General features: G+C 53.1%; 1 long non-coding RNA gene across 1 annotated transcript; it reads left to right on the forward strand.

Annotated features, from left to right (window-relative positions):
• Positions 1–1,000: 1,000 nt before the first annotated feature.
• Positions 1,001–8,887, forward strand: LOC123778568 (uncharacterized). Its single transcript, XR_006775948.2, has 4 exons — positions 1,001–1,335; positions 1,720–1,831; positions 4,856–5,013; positions 8,266–8,887. It is a non-coding gene; the product is annotated as an uncharacterized LOC123778568 (long non-coding RNA).
• Positions 8,888–14,163: the final 5,276 nt, after the last annotated feature.

The following is a 14,163-nucleotide window of genomic DNA, read 5'->3' on the forward strand; positions in this document are numbered from 1 at the left end:
AGAACATACGCTGGATTCCTCGCCTTTTCCAGTTTGGTGTTTTCTTCAGCTCAAGTGACTTGTGTTTCAGAAAGATTTTGCTTTTTAGGTCATAAAGGGGAGCTTGAAAACTGGAAAAAGGTTTTGTTTTGTTTTAATGTCTTGACTGTGTGCTGAATGTGTGCAGGGTCTGGGAGTAAGGGCTGAGAGCGACAGATCTGCATGTGGAGGGGTCCTGAGGGCGCGTCTGACCCGTCCTAAGGAGCGGCAAGGAAGATTCCGTCTGGGGCTCAGGGTCAGCACTGAGGCAGAGCGAAGGCGGCCTGCACGCCCCCATTCCCTCTCCTGCCAGCCTGTTTGGTTCTCTGTATAGTACTCACACCCTTGGAATGTTCTTCTCTAACAAGGGCCTGGAGAGCAGGGCCTCATGTACCCTTGGCACCCCGTACCCACTACGTATGCTGTGCGTGGCACGGAACTCACGGATGCACACACGAACATGCCTGTGAAAAGTTGGCATCCTGAGAATTCTCTGCATCCAAGTCTCTGTTCAGTGATCCTCATTTTATTTTTTTGAAGATTTATTTAGTTATTCGCGGGGGTGGGAAGGGACAGAGGGCGAGGCAGAGAAAGAATCTCAAGCAGACTCCTCGCTGGGTGCAGAGCCTGACGTGGGGCTCCATCCCAGGGCCCCAAGATCACGACCTGAGCCGAAACCAAGAGTTGGATGCTTAACCGACTCAGCCCCTCAGGCACCCCAGTGACTCTCATTTTAAAATAAGAGATCAGTGGCTCCAGTTGCCCCCAAATCAGTGGGAAAGGGGCAATGAGAAGGGCTGAGTGCAAACTGAAAGATGTCTGGCAAAGCAAGGAATCCGGGGTAGAAAGAAAGGTTGGAGACCGCGGAGCTGATGCGGTGTGCGGGGCGTGTGGAGCTGAGCACAGGCATGCGTAACCGTCCACCAGCGGGTTTTGACCATCAGGGAATGATACCAAATGTTATTCGATCCATAGAGATCACGAGAACACTGGGAACCGATTGCTTTTCAAAAACTATGACACTCACACGGTCCGAGTTTCCTTTTGTTGTTTAATTTTTAACTGACAGCACCTCCTTTGCGTTTGCTGCTGGAGAGAAAATCGTACCTGGAGGTGATGTGTGGCTTACCAGAAATAGTGTCATGGATGGATGGGGAAAGACAGCACGGACTTCTCAAAGATGTCACGATTTTCTGAAATAACTGTTTTCTTTCCCACGACAGCCCTTTGAAAGTGCAAATAGATGCTGACCCAGAGCTTTCTCCACCTCTCCCGCTACCCACTGACTGTGTCCTCCCAGATTGGACCAACACAATGGTACTTGGAGGTGGGTCTTTGGGAGGTGATCAGGGCCAGATGAGGTCATGAGGGTGGGGCCCCAGGATGAGATTAGTGTCCGGATAAGGAGAGACTCCAGAGAGTGCTGCCCCCACCCCATGCAAACCAGCCGGGGAGCTCCCATGGGATACTGAGCCTGCCACTGCCTTGATCTTGGGCTTCGAGCCTCCAGCACCGTGAGAAAGAAACGCTTGTCTTGTAAGGCCCCCAGTCTATGCTGTGTTGTTACAGCCGCCTGAACTAAGGACCCCATCTCAATCCTGGATCCCTGGGGCTCCCTCTCTGAGGACTGCTCCCTCTGAGAAGTCCCTGCCGCCCTGGCCTAGGTCTGGGCATCAGTCTGGCCCCTCTGGTCCCTCGTAGCTCCCTCACCCCCACCTTCTGGATGACTTCCCGACTCTGACTGGCCTGAAGGCCCAGCAGGTTCCGCCCCGACCCACTTTCCAGCTGCTGTGACCACCGGCTCCTCCCACAGGTATGTGCTGCTGCTCCCTGACACCAAGTTCTCATGGGTGCCGGGTGGGGGTTTGCTCCCAAGGGACCCCCTTCATTTCCACCCCCCCTTCAGGGCCTGGTCCTTTTTGTCCTTCAGGCTCTGATGTCACGTCCCCTAGAATTGTTCCTGGCCCCAAGGTGGACCCTCCCAATGCTCCCTCCCCCAGAGCCCCGCCCTCACAGCTGGTTCTGGAAGCTCCAGCAGCAAAGGGACTGAGGTGGCCCCGGGCAGGTGGGGCAGCTTCCCACGAGGCAGCTTCCGGAGGCAGAACTACTTGTCTCCAGGCCCTGGGGCAGCCGCTTTCAGTGTCTGACTGGGAACTTGTCAGGAATGCAAATTCTCAGGCCTGCCCCAGGCCTGCTGAATCATTCTGGCGAAGGGAACCAGAGGTCTGTTTGGGGCAGCCCTCCAGGGGGTTCCGAGGCCCACGGGGGCTTCTAGCCAGTCACCCCTGGTTGGACTAGGACGTGTTGTTCATGAGTGTCTGGTTGAGGGAGGAAACACAGCTGGAAGTGCCCAGTGACAGTCCAAGGCCCAAGTGGTGGACGTTTCCCAGCGTTCTTATCAGGCCTGGACATGGCGTGTGCCATGTGTGCAGACTCGTAAAACGGTATTGCCAAAAGCGAACCCTAAAGGTCACTCTGTGCCCTTTCTTGAGTTCCAGTTGAGCAGCACAGGTCTGGAGCCGCTCAGCTGCCTCAGCAGAGGCCTCCCGGGGAGCGGGTCCGGCTCTGTGCCGCAGCCTGGGCCGCGGGGGGCAGAGACCCTGGCAGAGCCGGTGGGGGAGGGGCTCCCAGCTGGAGTGCCCCCCAGCCCCTTCCTCGGCCCCCCCCAGGCTGCCTGGGGGCGGGGTGCTGGGGTCACGAGTGCTTATGCCACCTCCTGACAGGCCCACCCCAATTGTTGGAGGCTTTCTGAGAATTGGGAGTACAGGGCTCCCTTTTTTCCTTCCGTTTTTGCTGAATTCTTGGGCAAAGGGGAAATTTGCGAAGTCTACACACCAGCCTGTGCCATGGTGAGAAATTAAGAGCTGAGTGGGGCCGGGTCTTTCTCTCCTCCAGAGAGCTCATAAGCAAGGCCACATGGGGGACAGACATGTGTAACACACGCGCCCCCTTCTTCCCCTCAACAAACCCAAGCATCAGATTTCCAAGCAATGGTGTCAGGACTGGCATGACCACATATTTAGTCTCTAAAGCAGGATGTATGTGAGAGCTACGGGGGGGACCATTAACATCCTGGAGCCACGACACGAGCAGGGGTGAACCCCGGCTGTCCTGGGCAAGCGTGCAGCGTGGCCGTCTATGAACTGGCTGAGGGTAGTTATGAAGGATTTCCACTGACATGTTGCAACGAGCAAAAACACAACACCCAGTCGTTATAAAAGGTGCATGTCTCGCCGTAATCTATGGGCACCAGAAAGAGGGACTTCCATGGCCCTCAAGGTCAAGTGGAATGAGACTTAGGGATGGCGTGGCATGAAGGGTGGCAGTTGGCCATGTGAGGACGCAGTGGGCTCCAGTCACCAGTTCTGGGGAGCTTCTAGTTTCCGCCCAGCCAGTCTATCTACTACACCAGTGGGGCCAGAGTCATTTTCTGCTGGCAAAACTGGGATCCGGCCATTCTCCTGCTCCAAGCCTCTCACCAGCCCCTCACAGCTGAAAGAGGTAGGACTTCCTCTGGAAGCCCCCATCCTGCTGTCACCCCCGGGTCTCTGTCACCAGGTTCCGTGACCCTGCACCTCTGCTCGGAGGTCCCGGAATGCCTCTTCCCTGCTGGTTCACAGGAGGCCTTCCAGCTGTTTCTCACACCCCCTCTCCTGAAAGGCCTCCCTGGTCACCCTCAGGCAGGGCCAGCTCCCTGTTTTACTCCTACACCTCTGGGGGTCTCATCCACCTGGCTAGGCCACAGTGACACCTGGGAGGGAGATGCCTTTCTCACTCATCTCTCGCCCCCTCAGGGACCATCACAGACAAGGTGCTTCCAGATTAGCTGCTGAACTGGTTAACTTTTCTCTTCCTACATATCTCCAGGGAGGACAGGCTTCCACTCCCTGAGTGGCCTCCAGGGTTGGGGAGAAGGGACATTAGGGAATCTCAGTTTCAGGAGGGATGCCGGGGGGATGGTGTGTTCACCTGGGATGAGATGACCTGCTCAAGAGTATACAGCATGGCCCTGGGGTCTTACCAGGCGGGCTGGGGGGTTGCTTACGCGAATTCTCCTGTCCCCTGCTCTGCCTCGCCTGGCAGGCTAGTTCTAAAACACCAGCAAGTGATTCAAGAACCCAGCCCCCTTCTCTTCTTCAGCTGCCATGGGAGTGAAGCGGTTGGTTCCCTCCTGAGTGGTTTCCACAGGGGACAGAAACCCAGCCCTTTGGGACAGTGGCCCACTGCTCACCTCTTCAGCCTGACTTCCAAGCACCATCCCTGCCTCTCAACGCTCAGTCCCTCACAAGTGTCTCCAGGCCCCCCTGTAGGCCCGAGCGTGCCCCCCCCCCAGTTCACTGGAGTTCCCACATACACCCCCACCCAGATCTCTGCTGTTCACCAGCCTAGTATGGGGGTCTCACATTTAAGACTGAGCTAATGCAACACCTTTTGTGGCCTAAGCCTTCACTTACAAGAGGCCATTTCCTGCATCAGGTCCCCACCCTGCCCTGTGTAGGGTGCCCCCGAGGTGTGAAGAACCTTCTGGGTGAGCACTTGGCACACAGTAGACACAATTATCTCCTTCCAGATCTGCTTGGTGTTTCTGGTCCACTGTTGCTCCCCCAGCCAAGCACATAAACGCCCTCAATGAACATTCATTGAATGAACAAATGAACGAATTTATTTTATTCTCAGCAAAAATAAAATGATAATGAGTAAAAAACAACAGCACCAATTCTCAGGTATCCATCGTAAGAAACAAAAAGATCCAGATATGTTGCTTCTTTCTCTGGAATGAAGAATGATGTCCAATGTTGATTGTCTTATTTAACTGACACAAATCTTTTACTTCCAGAACACTCTACCTTGGCCCTGAGAGATCCAGAGCCCAGCCACCAGGTTTGCGGGCTGCGTGGCACCTTTGGACCATCGGAGGGCCCGAGTGGGGAGACGCGTGGCCTCTCTCTGGATTCGTGGTACCCAGAAAGCTTGGAGAGAAAAGTGCAAACATTGGTTGGTATTTTGTTGCTTTAATGAATTGATTTGGTAAGACTGTGGGATGGGAAGTCAGCTTGCTATTACGGCTCTTGCCGTACTCATTTCCCGAGATGAGGCAGCAGTGCAGTCAGGCAGGGAAGCAGGTGCAGCGTGAGTGTCTCGGTGGCCACGTGTCTGCTCCTGTCCTATGGCCCATTCTTGCTATGCTTCTGGAAGTCTCTTTAAATTTTGAACGTTATCACTGTCATTTCAAAAGGGAGGGAGAAAATACATTTTCTTTTTTGTTAGTTTTAATGTCACTCCTTTAGAAGTTTACTCCCAGAGAGCACTCCCTGGATGCCCTGAAATTTCTGATTGATTTCCTAGTGGAAATCAGCATTTTCAGAGCTGGTCCATGATAGATCAGGAAGTTGGGAATTTGCCCCGGGAGGGAAGTGCCACTGACATTTTGCTCTAAAAGGACATTTGCACTGAATCTTCATGTTTGGTTCCTCCTCTCCCCTGTAAAACAACACTGCTCACAAATCCTACTGGAACTTTCTCGAGTCAGGACCAAGCCGGTTCCCTCCTCCCCTTCTCTGTGCTCCCGACATGTCTCTCTTCCTGCTCAGTTCATGGTCCTTTTGAAGATTAAGAATTGAGGCTATTTAATTGGGGGGAAGTTCAGGAGCGATTGGGAAACACTATCAAGGATTACGAAAGGCGTCTGCCTGCCCATCTCTTGTTCTGCACAGAGCTCTTCTGCTTCCATCCAGGGAAAAAGTGTGTGTGTGTGTGGGGGGGGTGGTACTGCAGCAGGTGACCTTCCAGCCCATGCCAGCTGGTCACGAAGCAGAGAGGCTATGCTGAGCCATGACCCAAGCCTCTTTTCTGATGGGGATGCCTAAGATGCGATCTGTCCAGAACATTGGGCCTCCTGTTTTCTGAACAAGCTGGTGGGAAGCGTCAGCACTGAGATGTGGTGAGAAGGTCAGTGTTCTGGGGTGGATGGAGAGAGTCGAAAGCGGGAGCCACACAGATTCACCCCTCCGCTGTGCTTATGGTCGAAGGCAGGGTGAGTGAGAGCTGTGGCGGAGAGGACACAGTTGAATGAGCCATCATCCTGGAGGTAACTCAGCGCCGAGCCGCGGTAGCAACCTGCTGAGTTCCATCGTTGTCAGATATTGCTAAGAAGAGACTCAACAATGAACCAACAACCGAGCGCCCACGATGGGATAGATGTGTTCGTTCATTCATTCATTCATTCATTCATTCATTCATTCATTCATTCAATGTGAGCCTCAGTGCTGTGGCAACAACTAGAATGGGACAGAGGAAGCACACATGGAAGATGCAGATTTGTAGGGGAGGCAGGTGAATGAATGTGTAAGTCGGGATGCAGGGTGGTAAGTTCTGGGACAGAGGCTAGCTGGGGGCTGGGAGACAAGATGTCCCCACAAGGTGGGCCTTACAAGATGGTGGGCAGGGCGTGCAGTTATGACCATGCGCAGGAGGATAGGCAATAATAATATGCACCGCGCCAGGGGCCCGTCCTAAATACCTGATGTGCTCCCGGCTCTGGAGGGGAGCACTGTTATTCTCCCTGTGGTGGTTTGAGCTCCAGGTAGGGAATTCAAGCAGAGAGAAGCGGGGAGGGTGTGGACAAGCCTGCCGCTTACACGGGCGTCCTGGGGGACTCGGGACTGTGGAGCTGGCCCCGTGGATGGTGGTGCTCCTTGCAGGGCGGCTCTTGATGGGGGCGGTCAGTGGTGATTTTGAAGCAGGTGAGGAACAAGGTAAGATTTACTCTTCAGAGAGATCCCTGGAGCCTGGATGCAGGGTTGCCTGGAAGGAGTAGAAGAAGAGGCATTGGCCAGGGAATGAGGATTGCAGTCAGTGAGAGATGGGAGGGAGGGCAGGTCAGGCACTTGTTCCGACACGGACACCGAGGCTCACAGTGGACCTCGGAAATACAGCAGGTATAGTGTAGGATTCCAGCACAGCTTTCTTGACTCTACGATGAATGGGCTCTCCATCATGCCATGGAAACTGAGTGTGACCTTTTGTGCTCCCAGTTCTGTGATTTTTGTCTAAATCTTTCCCTCCAGCCCCGCGGGCTACGATTGGGTCTCTCTCCGGGTCATGGAAGGGAGAAACCTTTTCCTCTGAGCTTTTCCCTTTAAGTTCCACTTCACTAGGCATTTGTGGGCTTTGAATGGAGAGAGCCCAGGCTCCTGGCTCACATGAGTTAACCAGTGGTCCAGAAAGCAAATCAGCTCCTGTGTGTGGCCAGCCATGGTGGCTGCTGCCAGGGTCCCCAGAGAACTCCCCGGTAACTAGCAGACAGGTGCATCCCTGTCTTCCCTCAGGGTAGAGCTCGAGGTGGTGCAGCTCTCAGCAACCCTCTGATTCTCTCCTGTGTGGGACTGTCAGGCCTGCAGAACTGAATTGATTCACTTTTGACTGAAATACACATTTTAAATGTTTAGTTGCTTCTGGTAAGTTTTGTTTAGAGTGAGTTGAAATTAGAGCCTATGAGAGAAATGTAAAAATCTTCCTTAAACTCTAAAAATAAGTACACTTCTTGGCTAGGATCCAAGAGTAAGAAACTTCATCCAAAATGATAATTATCTGAAAAAGTGAAGGAGTCCCGTTCGGGGAGAAAGGGTTTTGACCATAACTTGTCAGGAGTAAGCATTGGGCAGGCTTTCTGCGGAGTCCTCCGTGCCCAAAGGGAGGGGCTTTGGTGGACCTGCCCGGTGGCTGCTTCTCGAATTTCTGTCTGTGCCTTTAGGGAAAAGGCTGAGGCACCAACAAAGCTGAGTGGCCCCCTCCTTTTCCTTTGAAACCTACGGTGCAATTAATTACCAGATTCAGCCCCATGCACCTTCCTTTGATAAGCCCTGGTTTGCTTGGCCAGTGCTGCCTAGCTTCTAGAAGCTTCTACAGAAGCTCAACCTTCTTGGTGATTGCAGTTTCCTGCCCAGCTTGGCAGCTTCCGGCAGGATGCACACACATCCGCTGGGTCCCAGGCCAGCTTGAAGCCTCTAGCATGTGCATTTACTGGTTCCTTGGGTAACAGAGGAAAAGGGTGTTGAACAGTATTCCATGTGAAGGAAAGCTCCCAGCTCTTGAACTGAAGTATTTAGGTAAAAGTATTTTGATTTTACGAAAGGTGGAGGGAATTTGTAGACAGAAGAGTTTGCTGGAGACCAAGACAGGAATGAATGGTTTTTGGTTCTAACTGTCTTCTTGTATTTTTTTTTTCCTTTCTCTCATTTTCTCCAGAAATCAAACGAAAGGAATTATTGTTGAAGGCAAGTGCACCACGAGCCATAGCTGTGAACGCTGAAACAGTTTGCATTTCATAGTGAACCTGAGCCAGAAACAGAGGAGATATTGGTAATACTGATCCCATCTTTACGTAAAAGTTAATTGTTTCGCTCACCATGGGTTTTTGCATGACTTTTGATTTCTTAAATACTCCGTTAAAATATGATTTATCTTGACCACTGAGTTTTTTGACATCCCCTTCAATTTTGCACTCCACACCTCTCAGACCCTCCTGGTCCTGGCCTGGGGCTGAGCCCGTGCTCTTAGCTATCACTGCTAACCTTAGTTAGATTCTCTGACGGAGGGAAAGAAAACAGACTCATTCAGGCCTCCCCTGGCCCCTCTGCCTGGTCCCCCTTCTCTCTCCTCTGGCACCATTTCCCCATCCCTCAAGGGCCTGCTCAGATGGGTCCTTCACAATGAGGCCATTGTAGTTCCTCCCACCTTTGGAGAATCTTCTTCCCTGCCCTACGCCCACAACACGTGTGCCCACCTGTGCTGAATAACCCTGTTCTTCGTGAGTGTAACTTTCCCCCGCATCCACATTTGTCCTCCTCGCAGGTGGGGAGCTCTTCGAGCTCAGGCACAGGCACGTGTTTTATTTATTTATGTCTTTGAATGGTTTTCCTAGCGTGTGGTTGGTGGGCACCCACTGAACGCTTAAAATGGAGTTGTTGGGTGCTAACATGGTTTTGCTAAGTATGAATATACCAGGAGTTTGAAAAAAGGAACTGGCCATGTGTGAGTCCCTTCCTCTGTTCCTGTGACTGGGGGGCCCTTCCAGGGGTGAGTGATTGGCAGCTTGTGGAGTGGGCCAGGCTGGGAAAGGTGGTAGTGCCTGGGAGTGCAAGAATTTGGAGAATTGGGAATGTCATGACGGGAGGTCTTGTGGCTGGTTGGAGAGGGTAGGGGACGGGGCTGGAGGCGACGTTCTGGAGGGCACATACCACGTACAGCTCATTCAACAAATACTTGCTGACCGACTGTTGAGTTTGGTTGACGGGGAGACAAGTGGGTGGTGCTATCAAACCACAGGTGTAGTTGCATTGTGAGGGGACCGTCAGGAAAGGCAAGGGACCTGTGGGAAGGGGACTTGGAAGGAGAAGGCACTGAATGAAAATGCCCGGGACAAGGGAAGATATGGACAGAAAGAAGGGAAGTAATGATTATGTGACATTTTCCCAGAAAGCACATCTTCGGAGTGGTCTGTACATATGTTTTTTCCTTTCAACTCAGGTCAAAGAAATGAGGAAGTTAAATGCTGTGGAAAGTCTATTGTTAACGCCAGCCAAAATAACTGGATAATATTTTTAGTTTTACTGCTCTGGGATATTTAAGGAAGATAAATAGGTTTTATAATGAGACTACAGTGCACAGACCGTTTGGCTATTATAAGCTGGACTTCTGGAGAAGCAGTGAGCAATGATTTAGGAAGGTCATAAAATGGGAAAGCAAAAAACAAAAACAAAAACATGGGTAAGTTAGCATCCAAGAAATGATTCAGGCCTGCGTCACGACGGTTCGGTGATCTAGGACCGTGTAGCAAGGGCCCCAACGCGACGGCTGCGCACAGCAGCTGCTCCCCGGGGCGCGGAGCTGAGGGTCTGCAACTGGGGGCTGCCCGGCGGGGCTGCCCGTCTAAGGCGCGTGGCCTCCCGCACTGCCCGCTTGTCTCCCCCGCTCTGAGATGGAGGCACAAGCCGAGAGGCTCCTCCTGCAGGAGGCCCGCACGCGGTTGTTAGCTCTTAGACCTGTGAAGGAGGCGGACGGGGCTGATGGTTTGTGGAGAAGGAGCTGGGCCTGAGCAGACACCTGTCACCAGGGTGCCCCAGCTCTCCTGCCGTGAGGTGATGCGGTGGCTCTGGGATGAGCCGGAGGGGCCCTACCTGTGGAGCCCTGGACCCAGCTCAGGCCATCCTGGGGCGGTTGGTTCTGTGGGTCCTGCAGGGATGGGGGGGGGGTTATGCAGGGGAGGAGGGGCTGCTGGCATGACGAGGCAGGGTGGCTGGGGGTTCTGGGTTCTGGTGAAGCCCCGTGCTGTTCGTGGCCTCAGAGGAGGCTGCCACCTGCCCTGCGTGGCCTGCCATGTGGCTGCCGTGTGGCTGCCGTGTGGCTGCCGTGTGCACGGCCCTGTCAGGCAGAGTCTGGCTGGAGTGGGGCCTGGTGAGAAGACCGGTCTCAGCTCCCAGTGGCCTCTGTCTGCAGAGGCTGTGGAAGGTACTGGACTCGGGCAAGGGATGTGTTGTGTGGAAGACTCTGTCGGGAAGCCCCCATCCTCCCAATGAGGCTTGTGCTTGCCGGGCTTGCACAGGAGGGCAGCTCGGCCTGGTCTGCTGACTGTCAGGCGGTGTCCAGAAGGCCTTCAGCAGCCCACGACCAGCATGGCTGGTTTGCTTGAGGGCACGGCTCCAGTGTGAGGGAAAGCAAGTCCTGATTCAGTAATAAACCGGGGGGAGAGTATCCGGGAAGCAGGGAATGAGGACATTCCCCTGGATCCACAGCTCCTTGTCACCTTGCGAAGAACCTCTGAGGCCTGGGATAGACCTGGGCCCTCCCTCTGCCCTGAGGAGGAGGGAGACTGCTGTGGAGGGGGCACCATTAGCAGGGACAGACCCACTTCTGATGTTCATGGGGCCCAGGGCAAGGGGGTGGCAGAGGAGCTTGGCCCACAGTCCCCCTACCCTTCATCTGCCCACCTTGGGTCTGTGTAGTCATGACGGGGCTGGCGGGCGGCCTGTGTGCACCCAGCCCTCGAACCGAACTCCTGACCCACAGCCCACTAAACGCAGATCCGTGGCCTTGGGGTCCTCATGCCTGGGACATACCCAGTGAGGAGGACTGCTGGGCCCCTTGGGGTGGGACTTCTGGAGTCTCAAGTGCTCAGGACATGGTTTTGAAGTTAGGGCACCCCCCGGGCGGATCCCCTTGGGCCTCTAGAGCCTGTATTGGGTTGCTGGGTCTGCCATAACAGAGGACTTCAGACTGGGTGGCTGGAGTAGCAGTGATGAATCCTTGGGCAGCTCTGGGGGCTGGAGGTCTGAGATCAAGGTGCCTGTCTGGCTGTGAGTCTGTGGGGCGTGACTTTGGAGGCCTGGCTGGGCTGCTGGGTGGAGACTGAACTGGGGGATTGATGAGTAGGGGAATCTGGTTTTAGGAGGCAGCTGTGGTTCCCAGGTGAGCCCAGCTCATGACTGGGGGACGAGTGGGGGCCCGGTTTGGAGACATTCGTGACGTGCATCCTGTGGGGCTCATCCCGGTGTTCTGGGCGGAGGCCCAGAGGAATGATGTCACCACCAGAGGCCTCTACCTCCTGCTCTCCTGTCTCCTGAGCCCACGACCCCCAGAGGTCAGCAGGCAGAGAGCTGTTTTTTCAAGGATGGCTGAAGGAAAAGGATCTGCCAGGGTTGGATTTCCAGGTCTTGTGATGTCAGAACAGTTCAAACTTGACCTAAGGGCTTTTGAAAAGTGTTGAAGAGGGAACGGGGCGTCAGTGAAGGGCTGGGGTCATGTTGGCCTTGTGTCTCTGCGGCCCTGCAATGCGGCCCTGTCTTCTTGGCTGCCTGCCTGCACAAGCCACCCCGTACGACCCCACTGGCAGCCAAAAATCCATCTCATACGTGGTCAGGAACATTTTATCCAAACCATCACTTGAATTTGGACATGGGGAAAAGAGCAAAACAAAATGAACCTGAGCGCTAGGAGCCCGCATGGCCCCTCAGATACGCCCCAGGAACATTCACCGATGGCCCTCTGCTTGCCCCCTCCCGGCTCCGCCTCCAAGAAGGCCCAGGACTGTTTGCCATGAATGTGACATTTATTCTTCTTGGCTATGTGCGGAGTCAGGTGAGGTTATTGCAAATAGAATATAGAAATATTCATTTTCTCTTCCAAAAAAGGCTCTTAAATGTCAAATCAAATTAAATGAAATCATTGTATCAGGCAGAACACATATAAGTTGCAGATGGTGTAGTCTTTCTATAAATTCCCCCAACCTCACTGCTTCCCCTTAGATTTTATTGACCTGGGCCGGTTTAAATAAAGTTCAAATATACTTATTAGTTGAGCAAATGTCATTTGCTAGAGTCTGAGCAAAATGCATTCGCTAACTTCTCCTTCCTCCTGTTGTTGGTCTGGCTTCCTGGCTGGACTAATTATAAAGCTCTCTGATGGCAACTTCCCCTGCCAGGGTTTACCTCTGCAGCCCACCTTGAATACCCCAGAAATGATCGAATAGCAATTTGGGGTGTGGGGGCTCAGAATCCAGGCCTCAACACTTCTGGGGAGGCCGTTGGGAACCCCAAGGCTGTGGGAAGAAGGGGGAGGAGGGAGCCTGCCTGCGGGGCATGGCCGCGTGATAAACATGCCCAGCTCCAAAAGGCAGGAGCCTTGTGCACAGATGTTGTGATGTTATGAGATAATTTTCGGACCTCAATAGGGTGAAAAGGCAGTCTTTTCACAGAGCCGCACCATGGCTTCATTACCATGCCATCCTGGGAGAAGGCCCCGATTTAACACAGCAGTTGGCTGAATGCATATGGAGCGGATGGACCCCTGAATGAATAGTGAATGGAAAACCGGCTGGAATCTGCCTTCAGCTTTGTTTCGGGGCTGACCAGTGTGAGGGACCCCAGAGCTCGCAGCGCAGATGGGAGGAGGAGGCGGCCATCTGATGGGCTTCTGTCTTTCCCTTTTTATCCTATCACTTGTGGGGCTTTTCCTCCATCTCCGTGGACACATTGCAGTTGCCTGAACGAATTTGCTTCGATTTCCTCAGGCCACTAAAGCCCGCGCAGCTCTGGGGGACATAGACAAGAAGCACAATAGCAGAGGCGGCAATCAACATTTAAATTTTTCTTTCAAAAACGTGAGGTTTTAAGATCACCGGTTTTGTGAGCTTCGGGAGTCCTTGACAATGTCATTAAGAAACCACGAAAAAGACAGTGAAAAGTTTGAACAAGTTCGGAATGACTTCCGGAGTTCTCCTGGGTGCAGGGAATGCGTGCGCGTCCGGGAAGGGTTGGTGCTTTCAGAGCGCGCAGCGTCCGCGGGGCAAGAGCTGTAAATCAAAGACTCTGGCATTATCTAGTTTCCTTTCTGGCTTTAAAAGTTAGAACAGATGTCACAAGAGAGGACAAAATGGATTTTACCCACCGAGAGGGGCTTTTCTTGCCATCCGTAATAGGAAGTGCCTTGAAATGCTAATGTACGCAGTTTGTGTTGCCGGGGTTTGCATAGAGATGGTGGGAAACAGCTCTGAGCCCAACAAAACCTTTTGTTATTAATCAAGAAAATCTGGTCTTCTGAAGCAGCAAAGAGCTGGAAATTAGCGAGGCCAGCCATGAGGCCAGGGAGCAAAAATGCAGCAGAAGATCCCCAGTGCTCCTGCAAGACGGCGGAGTCTGGGGCCTTGTTGCATTTCCCTGTGCCCCCCACCTTCCCTGCTCTCCCAGAGCCTCCACATTGGAAGGGGGAGGGGTATTCCCGCGTATCTTGTCCTTTAAAGTCGTGTGTTTTCTTCTTAAGCAATTTTGAGAAGCAGGCTGGAAGAGCATCCGTTAAAAGCACGCTAATGAGGCGGTGCTAAGAAAAGAAAGCTAAACACCACAGAATCAAAGTGGAGCATTTTGCTTGGCTAATGGGCTTGATTATGAGATTTTACAGGCCCTTTTATAAACTTGAATTTTATTTTGCGCCGGGGAACAGGAAATTTCTGTTTGGTTTTAAACATACATGATCATGCCACCAAATATTCCTAATTTAAAGCTGTGGGAGCAGGAGGCTTTATGTCTAAGGGAGGAAGGGGTGGAAAAAGCCCTGCCAACTGTAGTCATAGCTCAACCTTCTCGCCTGTTC

Source organism: Ursus americanus, chromosome 7 (assembly GCF_024610735.1).
Source record: "Ursus americanus isolate L20-20 chromosome 7, mUrsAme1.1.p, whole genome shotgun sequence".
In the NCBI taxonomy this organism is placed as follows: Eukaryota; Metazoa; Chordata; class Mammalia; order Carnivora; family Ursidae; genus Ursus; species Ursus americanus.